The sequence below is a fragment of the Arvicola amphibius genome, chromosome 4 (genome assembly GCF_903992535.2).
Source record: "Arvicola amphibius chromosome 4, mArvAmp1.2, whole genome shotgun sequence".
Taxonomy (NCBI): domain Eukaryota; kingdom Metazoa; phylum Chordata; class Mammalia; order Rodentia; family Cricetidae; genus Arvicola; species Arvicola amphibius.
Genome location: NC_052050.1, coordinates 17,042,392 through 17,060,698, shown reverse-complemented (window position 1 = coordinate 17,060,698; position 18,307 = coordinate 17,042,392). Strand labels below are relative to the sequence as shown.

Sequence of the window (18,307 nt, the reverse complement as noted above, 5' to 3'; positions counted from 1 at the left end):
CTGTGAGTTCAATGTTAGCCTGGTCTACAAGAGCTAGTTCCGGGACAGGCCCCAAAGCTACAGAGAAACCCTGTCTCAAAAAATTAAGAAGCGGAAACAACAACAACAACAACAACAACAACAATGTGACTTGACTCACCACTGGTGGTAGCAGCACTCGCCTTCAATCCCAGCACTTGGGAGGCAGAGAAAAGGTAACTCTGTGATTTACAGGACAGCCTGGTCTACAGAGTGAGTTCCAGGATGGCCAGAGATACACCCCTGCTTCAAAAAACAAAGAGCTGAAGAGATTGTTCAGTGGTTAAGACCACTGGCTGCTCTTCCAGAGGATCCACATGACAGCTCACAACTCTCCAGTTCCAGGAGATCTGACACCCTCACATAGACATACTTGCAGGCAAAATACCAATATACAAAAAATACTAATAAATAAAAAAATGTAACTCCTATCTGAAAATACAGAAAAAAGCACAATTTCTGTCAAATTAAATATATTTTGAAATGTTCTTAAGTATAAAAATGGGAAGGAAGAAAAATTCTTTATGGTGTATGCCTGTAATCTCAGCACTTGAGAGGCTGAGTCATTTGAGTTCTAGGCCAGTCTAGGCTATATAGCAAAAAAAAAAAAAAAAAAAAAGTTGTGTTTTTTTTTTTTTTTTTTTTTTTTCGAGACAAGGTTTCTCTGTAGCTTTGGTGCCTGTCCTGGAACTAGCTCTTGTAGACCAGGCTGGCCTCGAACTCATAGAGATCCACCTGCCCTGCCTCCCGAGTGCTGAGATTAAAGGCATGCGCCACCAATGCCTGGCCATATAGCAAGGTTCTATCTCAAAACAACAAAGTTTAGACTTAGCACGTTTTACGCTGATCAAACAATTGGTAGGGAACATAAAAAAACCAAGACGGTTACATAACTACATTTTTCCAAGTAGTTAATAGGTAATAATTCATACACACTATAGGATACTGACTTTTGGTCTGTATTTTTGTCATGCCAAAGGACTCTGATCTAACAGTAGAGGTTACAGTATTATAATACCCCAAATTTACCAAAAATTAGAGGTAAAACATTAAACACTACACACATTTCTAAAAAGTAGGCCTCAGTATATTTAATATCTTAATGCCAAAGAAACGGCAACATGAAATCTAATATACTAATCACAGAGGTCAGCAAGTCCTAGCACAAAACAATTGTTAAAAAGCGGAAACACGGGGGCTGGAGACATGCTCAGCAGGAGCACTTCCAAAGGACCTGGGTTCAATTCCCAGTACCCACATGGCAGTTCACACCATTGTCTGTAACTCTGGCCCCAGGAGTTCTGAGACTTCACACAGATATACATGCAAGCAAAACAACAACGCACATAAATAAAAATAAATATATTTTAATAAAAAAGAAGTGGAAACACAATTATACAAGGTCTTTCAGTTCCTAGGTACTCGAATTATAGGCTGCTTCCCCATTCAACCCCTCGAACTGTACCACGAGGAAAAGGCTGGAAAGAATGTGTCGCCTTGGACCCTTATCCATTCGCCAACAATGTTCAACTCATTATCCAACAATAGCAGCCAGAACATACATGAGGATAAGATTCAGTCTACATTACCTAAAGATTTCCCCAAAGTCCAAATATTTAGGTTGCACAGACTGTATTATTCTGATTTCCCCCAGTACACTATTCTGGCACTAGCTGAGCAGATCACCAGGAAACAATCTTAACTATATCATTATCTAACTCTCGAGGAAGGCCAGGCTGACAGAGGACTTCTAGCGCTACTTATCAGTTCTTGGTCCTTCCTCTCACTTCCTCACTCTCACGCCTTAAGCTTTGTCCTCTGTTTAGTCCTAACCAAGAGTTCTTTTGCCATCTCTAACCAGATCAGAAAGAGCCATAAGAGACAAAGAACAATCATGGAAAGCTTTTTTAATCAAATGGTCACCGTCCACATTGCCCAAATAAGAAAGGTTCGCCCTGTGAAAGAAAGGACACATGGCTACCTGTTGAAAAACATTAGTGTAAAGGGTTCACGCACTGGCCTAAGGAGCAGCACGGCATTCAAAGAGCTGTACACATAAACCTTAATATACTATATGAAACTTCAGAGTAAACAAATGGTTAATGACACATCTTTTGTAACACATGAATCAGCTACTGATTTGCAAAAGTGGGACACACCCAAGTTCATATGACTCCAAAGTACCTGTTTGAAAATGGACCTCGAAGTCTGAATTGCCAACCCATCTACCAGGTTTAGAACAGAATTTTACAAATATGTAAGCTGTAATAATTTAAAGTTTAAAAAATGGACTCATCATTACAATAAAAGTAAATTTGAGAACTTCATTAATATTTTAACATCAATAACCAAGAACAGCAATAATACAAATTCTAAGATGCTAATTGTTCTGAGGATGAGTATACTGCAAGGTAATTGAAGAATAGCAAATTCAAGAACACTCTAGATAGATCTGGGCAGAGGCCAACACCTATAATCCTATCTTTTGGAATGTTGAGGTAGGACGTTCAAGTTAAGACCAAGCTCAGCAACCTAAAAAGTTACAGATCAGCCCAGGCTACAATGTGACCCTGTCTCAAAACACAAATAAATAAACAAATATTTTTGCTTCTAAAATACACATATGAAGTAATAAGGAAAAGCCAATCCATCTTACCTTAAGAGGCATCCAGATAGCATTCATAGTGTCAGGAATAGTTTAGATGAGACTCAGAAAGAAGCAGGAAGAGACTAAGGAATTCCCTCAGTTACCACGGATAGTGGGAAGATCTGAAAAGGAGGAGTTTTCATTTAGATGGAAGAATCTAGAATATGTAAATAGCTTATTCTATCTGGGAAGGATATTAAGTGCCAAGAGCCTTCCCATCCTAAAAAGTGTACAAGTGCTAGGTGTGGTGCACACCTTTAATCCCAGCACAGAGGAGGCTGAGGCAGGCTGTTGTCTAGGAATTCAACACCAGCCTGGTAGACAGAGGGAGGTGGGGGGAGCTGTCAGGTAAGGCTACTTACTGAGATGATATCAAACAAACAAAAAGGTAAGATACAGAATTTACTTTGGGAAGTGCATATATGTATCTCTAGATGTAGAAATATTTTACATCAAAGAACATAAATTTTAAATAATCGGAAACTGCTTATCAAAGATTAAGAAAATCAAAATCCCAGAGGAAAAGTTATTCTCCCATAGAATTTCATAAGCACTTCTGAAAATGATTTATTAACTAACCACCTGAAAAAGTCTACAGCTACTTTTATTTAATAAACCTAAAACCTTTCTGACAATTCCTATGTCCTAACTTTTCTTAAAATTGCTTCAGAGCTGATTCTAAATAATAATAGTAATAATAATAAAAATAAAAATAACTATTCTTCACTTTAGTAATACAAGCAAAAAAAAAAAAGGGGGTGGGGGGAAGACCCCTTCTTGCCCAGAGATCTTTAAAAGCAGACCAGAAGACTGATTTTGAAGATGGAGGGTGTTAGGTTTGCAGGGACTCAGAAGGATGGACTAAATGACCCTTGTAGGAGCCTTAAGTCCTAAGCCTGAATGAAAATTCCAGCTTAACCAGTTACTGCTTCACTTAAAATGGAGGCTTGCCCGAGTAGGAACACAAAATAACACACTCACCTCTTTAAAAATAATTTCTTAAAATCAAAGTCCCCCGTTTTTTTAAAATAAATAAATAAATAAATAAAGCTCTGGAGTGGGTTTGCTCCCTCTCCGCGTTTTGTCACTTCGATTAGGGAGACTTGGCATCACTTTGCTAACCGCTCATCGGATTTGGGGGGTGGGGACCAGAGGAGTTTGACTCTTGACCCGACTCTCAGGCAAGCCTGAGCGCCCCCCGCCCCCACCCCGTGACGCGACGAGATGCGACCCCCGGGCGGCGAGTCCGCGCCCCTCCCCCGCCTCGGACCCTCGTCCCGGAGCTTCCCCCACCCCCCGCGGCCCGCGACTCCTCCAGCCCGGTCCCCATTGTTAGGAGGGGGCGACCGTGGCCGGGGCTCGCGGCCCGGAGCCTCTGGCCGTTGCCCGACTTGCCTCAGGAGGGGGCGGCCCGCGGGATGCCGCTTCCCGTCCTGCCCGCCGCGGTCCGTCCCACCTCGCTCGGCCTGGCGCCCCGGGGCTCCGCTCGGCGACCCCCCCCTCCGCCACAGGCCGGCCGACCGCCAGCCTCCGGGTCCGCCGCGACCCACGGCCCGAGGCCCAGGCTTTGCGGGTGGGCGCCGGCCGGGGGTCTCCGCGCCCCACACATGCGTCCCCGCGTCCTCAGCCTGGCCGCCTTCAGGGCCCTCGGCGGCGCCCGCTCCCGCGACCCCTCAGCCTCCCTCCGCCCCGCAGCGGCGTCTTCCGCGGCGTCCCCGAGACGGGACGCCCCACTCTGCGCCACCATCACCACGACCCGCCGCGCCCCCACCCCCCGGGGCAGCAGTGCCAACGGCAGCTCCCCCGGCCCCGGACCTACCTGCACGGCTCAACCAAGCCTAGAGTGGGGGGGGGCGGGCAAGCTTCCGCCCTCCTCTGTCTCTCATTGGCCCGTCTAGGGTAATTCGCGTGCGCCATTGGCTAAAAGTAGACGTCCGTCAGAGCTGTTGGGCGGGACGATTGGGGGGAGAGATGCTGGTGCCTCGGCGTCTCTGTCTCTGTATCTCTCTATCTCTGTCTCGGCCATTGGAAAGGAGAGGCTTGAGCTGGACAGAGCTGGAAGAGGGCCTAGTGAGAGAAATAAGACGAGGAATCCCCACAGAGCTTCAGAGCAATCCATCACTCAACCCTAGCCTCAGTCCCTCAGGTCCTCTTCTCTGTCACCCCCAACCCCTGCCCCTCACCCTTCCAGGTTCTTCATCCAGGAAGCGATGTGATGAAAACCCGGCCCGGAAGGCCATAGGGAGAAAGATGTTGTATATGTACATTAAATACACACATATAAATGTTTATAAAGTCAAGCAGATTTGAGGTCATGAGGGCCTGGAAAGGCCACACATCTCACAGACAAGGAAGGAATTGAGAGAGCTGAAAAACAAAAATCACTCTCAAAGGTGGTGACAGTGGTTACCTCCTGGGATGAAATGGACTTCCCAGCAGACCAAGGGAGAGAAAGACTTAATCTCAGGCAAATCCTTTGTGGATACTGATTTTCGTACCATTCATAAATATTCCACCTAAAAAAATATATTAATTAGCCAAGTGTGATGGCCTATTCCTGTGATTCTAGCACAAGAAACTAAGGTGAAAGAGTATTAAGTTCAAGAGCCAGCTTGGGCTACAATTTAAAAAAATTAATTTTAAATCAGGTCACAAAATCAGAAATCATAAGAACACGGTCCACCGAATCAACTAACTGTGGCTCATAGGGACTCAAGGAAATAGAATCAACAATCAGGAGCCTGGTTAAGTCTGACCTAGGTCCTCTGCATGTATCTTATGGTTGTATAGCTTGCTGTTTTTGCGGGACTCCTAAAAGTGGGAGAGGGGGCTGTCTCTGACTCTTTTGCCTGTTTTGGGGACCCTTTTCCTCCTATTGGATTACCTCGTCCAGCCTCGACATTAGGGTATATGCCTAGTCTTATTGTAACTTGTTATGCCAAGTTTGGTCCATACCTCTAGGAGGACTGCTCTTTTCTGAAGGGAAAAGGAAGGGGAAGGGGGAGTGTAGGGGAGAGACTGGGAGGAGAAGAGGGAGAAACTGGGAGGTAATATATGAGAGAAAAATAAATTCAAAGAAAAGAAAATCAGGACAACGTCCAGATTTAGCCGGTAGTCTTACTTTAATTCAGTTTCAAATACCAGTAATAAGTGACTGTGTCCCAAGGAATTCCCTAACACGGAAGCGAGCAAGCAATCCCCGGATGAGGAGTTTGACATGCTAAAGGATCAATTTTTCCAAATCGTAAAAGGAAAAACACGACTAAAATTAGGGCCAAAAATAACGACGAGGCAGCATGGAGGCAGAGGCGGATGGAAGGGTCTTTTGCAGAACAAACACCAAAACTATGAAAGCCTAGATCTTGAAACTACTTAAAGGATGCTTTAGGCCCTAGTAGACACGTGACAGCAAGAGCCGAAAAGGAAAGACCCGTAAATCAGAGGTCTTAACTGTTTCGGCGTCAGTAACACACAGGGACTCTTCCTCAGAATTTCTCTAAATCATATCAAATGCATCTAGGGTCCCAGGAGGATCACTTGGGGTACAGAGAAACCCAAAGAAAGCTAGTTGTACTAATGTATGTAGAATGCGCTGTGTCTGTGCCCGGTGTCCGTGGAGGCTAGGCACTGATCCCTGCCTGGGGTTGCTGGAGTTACAATCTGCCGGAACCGCTGTGTGGGTCCTGGAACAAATCTGTGCCCCATGCAAGAACAAACAAGCACTCTGAACCTCCAGCCCCTAAAATTTTAGGACAAGCATGGTGGTACATGTTGTTAATCAAGGGCCTGGAAACTGTGTAACACAAGAAAGCAAAGTTTTCAAATTATTGTTAAAAAAAATACTATGGCAATATAGGTGCCTTTTAATTATAATCAAGTAATAATTAGTTGAGTGACCATTCTAACTTCGAAGTCATAAATAAGTTGCGTTCTTAAGAAATCTGAAACAGCTGTCAAACACTATGAAGCCACAACACACTGGTGACAAAGTCACAGGTACTGCTAAAGCTACTAAGGTTTGTTGTCAACATTCCCAATTGGAGGAAATGTTCATTTTTCTCATGATTTGGAGCAAAAGTTCATGGAGTTCTTAATGTGTGGACCAGAGACAAAAAAAAAAAAAAATCTAAAGAAATGATCCACTTCACCCTTCATGTACTCCTTGTCTTGTCTTTCCTCCGTCCCTTGCCTCCAAATACTTTCTTGTTCCCCCGCACACCTACAGATGTCTGACCACCCTGGGACACAAAAAACAAGGGACTACAACGAGAGCTGGAGAAAGGATATATATATATATATGCATCCTGTCTCTCGTCGAAGGAAAAGAAAGGGCTGGGAAAGAGTTGACTGCGAGTACTTGTCCAGCATGCCCAGGGACAGAATGGGAGAGAAGGCTTGAGGCATGTTGCAGGTCTGTGACCGTGAGGAAATAGAGGCTTGGGTGGGATGTCATGAATTATGTCATTAGTTACTCTCAAGACGCACAATAACATGAGAAAACATCCTTAGTCAGGTGTGGTGGCGTTGGAAACCCTGCACTTGGAAGATCCCGATGGGAGGCTACCTTGGGCTACACAGCAAGACCTATCTTTATTTTACTTTATTCTGGATCCTGCCTCTTAATTAGGGGAGGTTGTGAGACTGAGTGGAAGTAGAAGGGACACAGAAGAGCTTGGAGGAGGGAGATGTAGGGGTGGAAATGATCTAAACACAGTACACACATGTGAAATAATTTTTAAAAAGTTCTCTATCTGTTCATATTTTCTCAGTTGATGAATTCTGCTTACTTCCTACAAAATGGACCAGCACAGGGAAGAGGGAGGTGGCTCTGTGGTTTCGAGTGCCAGCTAATCTTGCAGAAGTCCCGAGGTCAGTCCCCAGCACTCACATGGTGGCTCACGACCACCTGTAACTCGAGGTGCAGGGAATCTGATGCCGTCATCTGACTTCCGCAGGCATGCATGGGTGCACATGTGTACATGTAGGCACGAGCTCAAACATATAAAACTAAATTTTTATTTTAACTTACTGGATTAGGACTGAGTTACCTAGTATATCTAGGTTCTATCACTGGAACCAACACATACATGCATACATACATACATACATACATACACTATTTACTTGCTTCTAAACCAGGTGTGGTAGTTCACACTGTAATCCTAGCACTCTGGAAAAAGAAAGATAACCCCAAATTTGAGACTACTCTTGTCTTCCTAGTGAGTTTCAGGCCAACATGGGCTTCAGAGTGAAATCCTGTCAGAAAGCCCCCCGCAAAAGAAGCCAGGCTTGGTGACATTTGCCTTAATCCCTGCACTTGAGAGATATATGCAAGAGGTTATCCACAGCTACACTGAAAATTTAAGGCAAGCCTGGACTATATGAGACTCTGCCTTAAACAAACAACAGAACCTCCTCCAGAAAATGGAGGGATAATATATATATATATATATATATATATATATATAATAACAACAACAGCAATGCTTTCCTATTAGAGCTATTATGAGAACTTAGTTAATATATGTAATAGGTTTGTTATTTGTTTTTTAGAGACAAGGTTTCACTGTGTAGCTCTGACTGTCCTGGAACTCTGTAGAACAGGCTGGAGCTCACAGAGATTCCCCCTGTCTCTGCTGGCATTAAAGGTGTGTACCACCTTTAATGGGTTTTTAGCCCAAAGGGCTAGGTGATGTAGTTCAATGGTCCAGCATTTGCCTAGTAAGCATGAGGTCCCACATCTCCTCTCTAGCACTGCAAAAAAAGTGCCTGATACGGTCAACATGCTCAATCCTTAAATGTCATTATTGCTATATTTTTGGTTTCTTATATTCCAGACCATCCCATGAAAATTCTGTGATGATTGTTTGTATTAATGATAATGAGAAACAGCAAATTAGATAAATAAGAAGGCTTACCCTGACTCTTGTTTCTCACTTAAATATTTCAAGATTTGACTATCCCATTTTTTTTCCAGTTCTATTTTCCATTCTTCGTTTTTTTTTTTTTTTTTTTTTTTTTTTTTGGTTTTTCGAGACAGGGTTTCTCTGTAGCTTTGGAGCCTGTCCTGGAACTAGCTCTTGTAGACCAGGCTGGTCTCGAACTCACAGAGATCCGCCTGCCTCTGCCTCTGCCTCCCGAGTGCTGGGATTAAAGGCGTGCGCCACCACCGCCCGGCTCCATTCTTCGGAGAAGGAAGACCAGCCTTTCTTTAAAGAACCTTGCGTATTCACTCAGTGGGAAAGGAAGGCTGCTCTGATTGTGAGGGGCTAATTCCCAAAGGCCATGCGTAAGTCGATGCGTATCAGTGAAGGCCAGCCAACCCTGTCACTACTGGAATGGCCCCGTTAGAAATGGCCCCTTTGATAGAATCCTGGGAAACTGAAGATGGACATGCTCTATGTCCCAGCAGCCCCACTACTAGCTTTATAGAAAATGTGGAATCGTAATAGCAGTGTTTCCTACAAGAACATTTTCATTAGCAGTGCGCTGATGGCCTCCAGCTGGAAATGCCCCCGATGGCTTACCGTAGCATGGCTAAATTGTGGGTTATGTTGGGCATTTTGTTTGGTTTGGTTTGGTTGGTAGGCTGGTTTTGGCATTGGCTGTTGTTTGGGGGGTTTGTCAGTTTGATGTTTGTTGTCTGTTTGTTTGCAGACAAATTGTTCGTATGCAGCACAGGTTAGCATGGAGTTCATTATGTGGTTCCAGCAGGCTTTGAACTCCTGGTCATCTCCCACCATCTGCTTCACTAGTGCTGGGATTGGAGGTTTGTGGTACCACGCCCAGCTTTAAATTGTGGTTTTCTTGTTTTGATTGTTACTGTGTGTGTGAGTGCAGGCCATACCCCAGATGTGGAGGTCAGAGAAAACCATTCAGGAATTGCAAGCCTGGCACCTAAATTCAATCCCTGGAGCCCTGATGAGGTTGAAGGGAAAAATCCAAATCAACAAAGTGGTCTAAGACGTCCACCGGTGTGCCGAGTATGTACACACACTGATAAGTAAACATACGAAAAGTCATACATTTTGTGTTATGTTTAACAACAAAAATAATTTTAAAAAATTTAAATTGCTGCAATAAAACAGACAAGATATGTAGCAAAATATAAGAAGCAAAATACACCCAGCACTCAGGAGGCAGAGGCAGGTGGATCTCTGTGAGTTCGAGACCAGCCTGGTCTACAAGAGCTAGCTCCAGGACAGGCTCTAAAGCTGCAGAGAACCCTGTCTCTAAAAACCAAAAAAAAAAAAAAAAGCCAAATACAAATGGGTCTTTCAAATTTTTAAATTTCTTTTTTTTCTGTTGTGTATGGGGTGTGCACATGCAACAACACTTGTGTGGAAGTCAGAAGACAACTTTTCTGGGGTGGGGATTTCAAGACAGGGTTTCTCTGTGTAGCCCTGGCTGTCCTGGAACTTGCTCTGTAGACCAGGCTGGCCTCGAACTCACAGAGATCCTCCTGCTTCTGACTCCTGAGTGCTGGGATTAAAAACATGTGCCACCATGGCCCAGCCCAGAAGACAACATTTTTAAGATTTATTTATTGTGTATACAACGTTCCTACTGCCTGTGTATTTCCATGCCAGAGAGGGCACCAGATCACGTTACAGATGGTTGAGAGCCACCATGTGGTTACTGGGAATTGAACTCAGGACCTCAGGAAGAGTAGTCAGTGCTCTTAACCTCTGAGCCATCTCTCCAGCCCCAGAAGACAACTTTTGAGAACTGGCTCTCTCTTCACCTAGTGGGTCCTGGGAATTAAACCAAGATCAGCAGGGTCAGCCGCAGACTCTACCCTCTGAACCATCTAGACAGCCTCCTGAAGTTTTTTTTTTTCTTAAGAGATTTACTTATTTCATGTGTATGAGTGTTTTGTCTGTAAGTATATATGCATCGTGTGTGTCTGGTATACTAAATGATCAGAAGAAGGTGTCAGGTTCCTTGGAACTGGAGTTACAGATGGATGTGAGCCACCATGCAGGTGCTGGGAATCAAACCCAGTATTTCTCTGTGTCATAGCCCTGGCTGTCCTGGAACTCCCTATGTAGACCAGAATGTCCTTGAACTCAGGAAGATCTGCCTGCCTCTGCCTCCCAAGTTCTGGGATTAAAAGCATGTGCCACCACTGCCTAACTCTAAATTTTATTTTTGAACTAGGATTTTAGATGTAAAATCTGATGGGACAGTAAAGAAAGGGAATTAGCAGAGGTGATTTGACAGTTAGATGTTACCCTTCCGTACAGACTTGTGGGAGTCTAGTCTGTGAGGACAGAATTCGAAAGACCTGTGACAGGCAGGAACTGGACAAAACTTAGATGGTATGGAAGTTTGAGTGTAACTAGCTCCCATAAACTCATAGGGATTGGCACTGTCCAGAGTGTGGCTTTGTTGGAGTAGGTGTGGTCCTGTTGGAGGAAATGTGTCACTGTAGGGGCAGGCTTTGAGGTCTCATATATGCCCAAGCCATGGCCAGTGCTTCAGTTCATTTCCTGTTGCCTTCAGATCAAGATGTGAGGACTCTTGGGTCCTGCTTCAACACTGTGTCTGCATGCACGCTGCCTTGCTTGCCACCATGACTATAATGGACTGAACTTCTGAATGTGAACGTGCCCCAGTTAAATGTCTCCCTTTATAAGAGTTGCCATGGCCATGGTGTCAATGGTCATGGTGTCTCTTCACAGCAAGACAAACCCTAAGACAGACAGTGTACATGAAAGTGTACACAAAGTGTGTTACATTTAGCACTGAGGGGGCTAGAGAGATGGCTAAGCGGTTAGGAGCACTGATTACTCTTCCAGAGGTCCTGAGTTCAATTCCCAGCAACCACATGCTGGCTCACAACCACCTGTAATAAAATCTGGTGCCAACTTCTGACCTGCAGGGACACATGCAGGCAGAACATTGTATACATAATAAATATATCTTTTTTTTTTTTTTAAAAAAAAAAAAAGGACACATTTAGCACTGAGAACCCAGTCCTGAGAGACCTGCCTTCTGTTTAAACCAGGGTATAGACAGAGACCGTGCTTTTGTTTCCTGGCTATTCAGAACCCAATAATCACACAAAACTATATTAATTACAATGCTGTTTGGCCAATGGCTCAGGTGTATTCCTAGCTAGCTCTTATTTATTAAATTAACGCATATCTATTAATCTGTGTATTACCACGAGGCTGTGGCCTACTAGCAAGGTACTTGTGTCTTTCTCTTTCGGCAGCTACATGGCATCTACCTGACTGCGCCTTCTTTTTCCTTTCATTCAGTTTAGTTTTTCCACCTAGTTATATAGCTGCCATAGGCCAAAGCAGCTTCTTTATTAACCAATGTTAATAAAACATAGTCACAGCATACAGAGGGGAATCCCACATTATCTCCCCTTTCTGTCTAAATAAAAAGGAAGGTTTTAACTTTAACATAGTAAAATTACATATAACAAAACAGTTACCAAGCAAGAATACAGTTACAATAGCTATTCTATTTATATTAGGCAAAAATTAAAGAAAATATCCCATCATCTATCTTTTTTTGGTTTTTCGAGACAGGGTTTCTCTGTAGCTTTAGAGCCTGTCCTGGAACCAGCTCTTGTAGACCAGGTTGGCCTCGAACTCACAGAGATCCGCCTGCCTCTGCCTCCCGAGTGCTGGGATTAAAGGCATGCGCCACCACCGCCCGGCCATCTATCTTATTTTTGTGAGTCTAAAATTTTGTATCTAATTTATCTTTTAATATAACTAAGGAAAACTTTAACTATCTGTCTTCAACTCCATCAAAGACCCCAGAAGGATATCATATTACCAAAGTAAACAGAAAGTGCATTGTAAGCAACTTACAAAGTTCTAGAAACAACAGAGACATCTCGCTGCCTGGGTAGTCACCCGAAGGTCTTTTGTGACATTGGAGCATCCATATTCAGCCTATAGGTTCATAATATTTGGCAGACTTTTCAATGAAGCAGGAAATTTGAAGATCTGTTCTCCCTTGTACTGGCAAAGTCCATCAGTTGTTTTCTTCTGTGTCCTGAAGGATGACTGACAGACTCTTTCATGAAGCAGAAGCCCTAAAGGACTGTCTCACCTTCTTTTGGTAAGTTCAGCACTCATTTTTCTGTTGGTCCTGCAAGTCCAGTTTATATAGTATACCGTCAAGCAATCCAAACAAGAACAGTTTCATGCCCAAATGGCTAGCCTTATCACTTTGAAGGTAAATTCTGTAATGATTTCTTCAATGCCCATCAACTTCTCTGAAGTAATTGATGCTTCCAGAAGCAGACATGTCTCACTGTTGAGAAAAGTCTAAGTTCTTTTTTTTTAAAGATTTATTTATTTATTATGTATACAACATTCTGCCTCCATGTATTCCTGCATGCCAGAGGAGGGCACTAGATCCCAGTACAGATGGTTGTGAGCCACCATGTGGTTGCTGGGAATTGAACTCAGGACCTCCGGAAGAGCAGCCAGTGCTCGTAACTGCTGAGCCATCTCTCCAGCCCCCAAGTCTAAGTTCTTAAAACCTTTTAAATGCCATATTCTGTAGGTCTTTGAAGTATTGAAGATTATTTATCTAACTGAAATATATCTCTGTATATCTAGGAAACCTAATAACATGATTACAAGTTTGACTATTAATTGTAATTTTAATTATACATTACATTTTTAAATGAGCTGTATAAACATAATACCTTAAACAAGAGTAGAAATATGCATATAACAAAATTGATCTTAAATTTGTACCAATAAACCAAAGTCTATACCAATTTAAAGTATTCCTTTCTTTTTTCTGCCTTTCTTTCTTTCTTTCTTTCTTTCTTTCTTTCTTTCTTTCTTTCTTTCTTTCATTTATTGTTTTGTTTGTTTGTTTGTTTGTTTGTTTGTTTGTTTTGGAGACAGGTTTCTCTGTGTTGCTTTGGAGCCTGTCCTGGAACTAACTCTTGTAGACCAGGCTGGCCTCGAACTCATAGAGATCCACCTGCCTCTGCCTCCCGAGTGCTGGGATATACGCCGCCACCACCCAGCCAAAAATAAATATTTAAAAAACAAAACAAAAAACAAAGGAGTCCTGCAGTGGTGGTGCACACCTTTAATCCCCGCACTTAGGAGGCAGAGGCAGGTTCATCTCTGATTTCAAGGCCAGCTTGGTTTACAGAGCAAATTCCAGGACAGCTAAGGCTATACAGAGAAACCCTGTCATGAAAAACCAAAAATCGAAAACAAAACAAAGAAAAAGGAGTTTTGATGGTTCTTTACAGAGATTTGTGAAAGTTTTGGTGAGTGGATAGAGCAGATGACGTGCAGGATCCTGTGCTGGTTCTGGCAGCTACTCTCAGGTAGCTCCTGGCTTGGAGAGATTTCCACTGACCAGATTCTATGCTCTGGGAGTAGCAGATAAAAGGAAAACTCAACCTCATGCTCTACAAGGGATTGCAGATGAAATCAGAGGGGGCATGTCTAAGGTTCAGGGGACCATGGTTACCATGTTAAGCAAGAGAAGTAACCTACATCTCTAAGATTGCACAATTAGCAACATAGCAGTTAGATATTTTTAAAATTTTTACGACTTAAAAAATTTACTTGCTCGGGTATGAGTATGTGTTATGGCATGTATGAGGTCAAAGAAAAATTTGTGAAGGTCAGTTCTTTCCATCCATCATTTAGGCTTGGGGATTGAACTCATGTCATTAGTTTTTTTTTAATATTTATTTATTTATTTATTTATTTATTTATTTATTTATTTTGTGTACAATATTCTGTCTGTGTGTATGTCTGCAGGCCAGAAGAGGGCACCAGACCTCATTACAGATGGTTGTGAGCCACCATGTGGTTGCCGGGAATTAAACTCAGGACCTTGGAAGAGCAAGCAATGCTCTTAACCACTGAGCCATCTCTCCAGCCCCAGGTCATTAGGTTTTATGACACCAATTTTACCCACTGAACTATTTCATGGGTATCTTATTATATCTTAATAACAGTTCATGTTTCCTGCTTAAAGAGGATTGTGGTTGGTTTTTCTTGTGTGCTCCCAGCTCACAAATAACTTCAGAGACTTATTGTTAGCTACAAAAGCTTGGCCTTAGCTTAGACTTTTCCCCAACTAGCTCTTAAAACAAATTACCCTGTTTCTATTAATATACATTCTGCCACGTGTCTTGGCTACCTCTCTTCTGTACTACATGTCTGACTTCGACTTCTTCAGTGTCTCACTGGCCTCTCTTGTGCACCTTGATCTGTCCCTCTGACTTCCTCTCTCTGCCTGGAAGTCCCACCTATTCTCTCCTACGTGGGTATTGGCCATTCAGGTCTATAGTGAACCAATCACAGTGTCACATCTTCATACGGAATAAATATTCTGCAACATTTCCCCCTTTTTGATTAGATAAGAAGAAAAGGTTTAACTCTAACACAGAAAACTATATACAATAAGAACAACAATCAGGTAAGAGTGACATTCACAATATCCAGTCCATTTGTATTTGGTAACTTTGGAGATACTACTATCTATCCTATCTTGGTGAGTCCAAGGTTTTGTACCTGAATCACTTTCTACCCTACCTTGTATTGTCAACCTAAAATTATCTTTTTAGACTTTAAAATATTTTCTTCCATAAACAACTTACTCTTTTATGTCTCTCAACCTTATAAAATTTATATCTCTTTGTTGTTGTTGTTGTTGTTGTTTTCTTTCTTTTTTTTTGTTTTTTTGAGACAGGGTTTCTCTGCAGCTTTTTTTAGAGCCTGTCCTAGAACTAGCTCTTGTAGACCAGGCTGGCCTTGAACTCATAGAGATCCAACTGCCTCTGCCTCCCAAATGCTGGGATTAAAGGCATGTGCCACCACATCCCAATCAACTTTACATCTCTTATGTAAGTTTCTTTTCTGAATTTGGTAGCAAAGAAAACTGTAAAATTATAACTATCCATTCTCCAACCCCACCAGAGACCTGAGAAATATATAATATTACCTGAGTAAACAGGAAGTGCAGAGGAAACAACTTCCAAAATAATAAAAATAACAGATATCTGGCTGCCTAGACAGTCATCCAAGTTTCCTCTGCAACATTGGTATCTCTATCTTTGACCTACAGGTCAAGAATATCTGACAGACTTTTATGTAAAGCAGGAATTTTGAAGGATTGTCCTGTATTTTCTTGGCAAATTTTGGTAGATACCTTCTCTTTTTTTTTTTTTGTCCTGCTTGTCCAGTTTGGGCAGCATACTGTTAGCAGTCAAGGCAAGGACTATTTCTTATCCAGTGACTAGCTTTGCTGAATTTGAAGCAAAACCTCCACATGGAGGTTCTTTGATGCCTGCCATCCTATTTTGAAGTTAATTGGTGCTGCCAGGAGCAGCTGTTTCTCACTATCATGAAAAATGTAATATTAAAACATTTTAAATACCATATTCTGTAGGTCTCAGAAGTATTTAAAGACCATCTATCTATTTACAATGTATCTGTTTGTCCTTGAAAACATGCCTAACATGACTATAAGAAGATTGTTAGAGATGACTAAATACTAACCTGCATTTCTGAATTTTCCTAAATTGGTTTTAAGAACTAAACTTTATATTAAATTTTCAAATGAGTCATATAAGTACAACAACTTAAACAAGAGTAGAAATGTATGCAGAGTATATTTTAACAAAAATAACCTTAAATCGTTTCAATATGAAAAATCCATGCCAATGAAAATATTTGAGACTAGTAGTTGCTTTTTTGTTTAAAAGTAGATTCAATAATCTACCCTTTTATCCTATCATTCCTATATCCCTCTTTTTTCAGAATGAGATTCCTGAATTTAATATCCTTTGTTTAGTTTTCTCCCAAACCATGACCAATAATAATTTGTAGCCAAACCCCCAAAATGATAGAAAGCATTTATAAGCACATTGAACAACCAAAATTTACCCATTCTCCTCTTGGGAATGTTGGTGTATGTTCTCTAGACTCCTTCTTCTTTTCTGTAGGTGATGATACCTTTAGGAAACCTTGAGAAATTTGAGATAATGGTCAAACCCTGGGAGTGCCAGCTGTATCATTTGTAGTCCAGTCTCTGTGTAATGGGAAAGTGCAGGGCTTGTCTGAAATCCTGGCAGTAATCTTTAAGGCAGGACCATGTCAGAAAGCAGCTTTAAGGTTTTCCTGGATGCAGAATTTTGAGGAAACCACAGCAGAGCCATTCTGAGGGGTCGATCACCTAGGCTACTTGTCTTTGTGTCTGCTGTGGCCTCTTATACTATTTATGTCGATGTAGAGCATGTGTCCCCTCTCTCTTCTCCAGCTGTGGGATTTGGTTTCTGTTCTCCGTTCCAGCAGAGGATGCTGATTTGTGAGTCTACCCCTAAATAAATAACCATCTATTTTTCTCAATTCTGAGCTAGTGTGGGATTTCTTTTAAGCATCCTTCTTCACATGTCTGGTCCTTTTGTTCTGGAAACACACAGACTTTTAAAGGTAACATACATATCTGCATTAAGGCAAGCATGAAATGTACAGTGTGTCTCCTCCAGTCTCAGGCATGTTTCCATGTGGAGGGATCAGTTTATATGTTACCTGTCTTGGAGGCTTTTTGTTTGTTTGTTTTTTGTTGTTGTTGCTTGTTACTTTCTTTCTTTACTTATGTCTGTAGTCAAGATTTTCAGGAGGTCTCCTCTGATCAAATATTATCTTTATTAATTTTGAAGAGTTCCATTTCTTTTTGTTTCCTGTGGAAACAAATATATAACCTTTTCCCTAATACAACATAATTTTTGACTTTCATTTTAAAGTTAAGACATCCCCAAAATATACAGGTTGGTTTAATCTAGCAGCTCTTTTCACAATCCAGTGTCTCTCAGCAGAGTTTGTCCTTCATCAGCATTCAAAAAATTTAAAGTCAACAAAACAACATACAAGATCCAAGTACCCTGTGTGTTTCCCATCCTGATGTAGCCTATTTCTTTTTTTTTAAAATATTTATTTATTTATTATTTATACAATGTTCTGTCTGTGTGTATGCCTGCAGGCCAGAAGAGGGCACCAGACCCCATTACAGATGGTTGTGAGCCACCATGTGGTTGCTGGGAATTGAACTCAGGACGTTTGGAAGAGCAGACAATGCTCTTAACCTCTGAGCCATCTCTCCAGCCCAGCCTATTTCTTTTCCATTACTTTATTCTCTTTAAAAAACTTTATTATTTTAAATTATTTATTAATTTTCCATATCTGCCTAAACCCATTTTCTTTTCTTTCTCCAGCATCTAAGCACATTTTAAAGCATACTACATCTGCTCAGGGGTTTTCTTAGTCTGCACCTGACTTTCTGTGTTATGCAGCATTTTTCTGATCACATGAGCTAAACCTTAACCTGCTAGGCCAGCAGCTGTGTGACTAGCTTATGACACAGGCAGATGGCTATGCTCCCTTCAGTTTTGTGAGAGCCTAGTCTCATGCTCCTGAATACTGACCCCAGGGCCACATATACCTGGTCCAGCTCTGGGAAGTTGCTGAATGCTCGTGAACAGCAGTTGGCTGTTGTGAGTTCTTGTGGAGAGATCCTGGTGGTGACGGTAGTGGCAACAGCTGGCATCACTTTTCCATCATTGAGGTCAAACACAATGTTGGGCACCAAGCTGGTCCTTCTTGTGGGCCACCAGTTCACAAAAAACAG

At 42.1% G+C, this 18,307-nt stretch overlaps 1 protein-coding gene across 4 annotated transcripts in view; it reads right to left on the bottom strand.

The window, feature by feature from the left end:
* Positions 1 to 4,500, bottom strand: part of Kansl1 (KAT8 regulatory NSL complex subunit 1) — a 120,007-nt gene extending 115,507 nt beyond the window's left edge. For 2 of the 4 annotated variants that reach the window (XM_038326260.1, XM_038326259.1), the window contains exon 1: positions 2,675 to 3,643. The gene's annotated coding sequence lies outside the window, so the exon portion shown is untranslated. Of the gene's footprint in view, positions 1 to 2,674; positions 3,645 to 4,484 lie in introns of those variants that run through there. The other 2 variants (XM_038326255.1, XM_038326261.1) reach the window with 2 other exon arrangements.
* Positions 4,501 to 18,307: the final 13,807 nt, after the last annotated feature.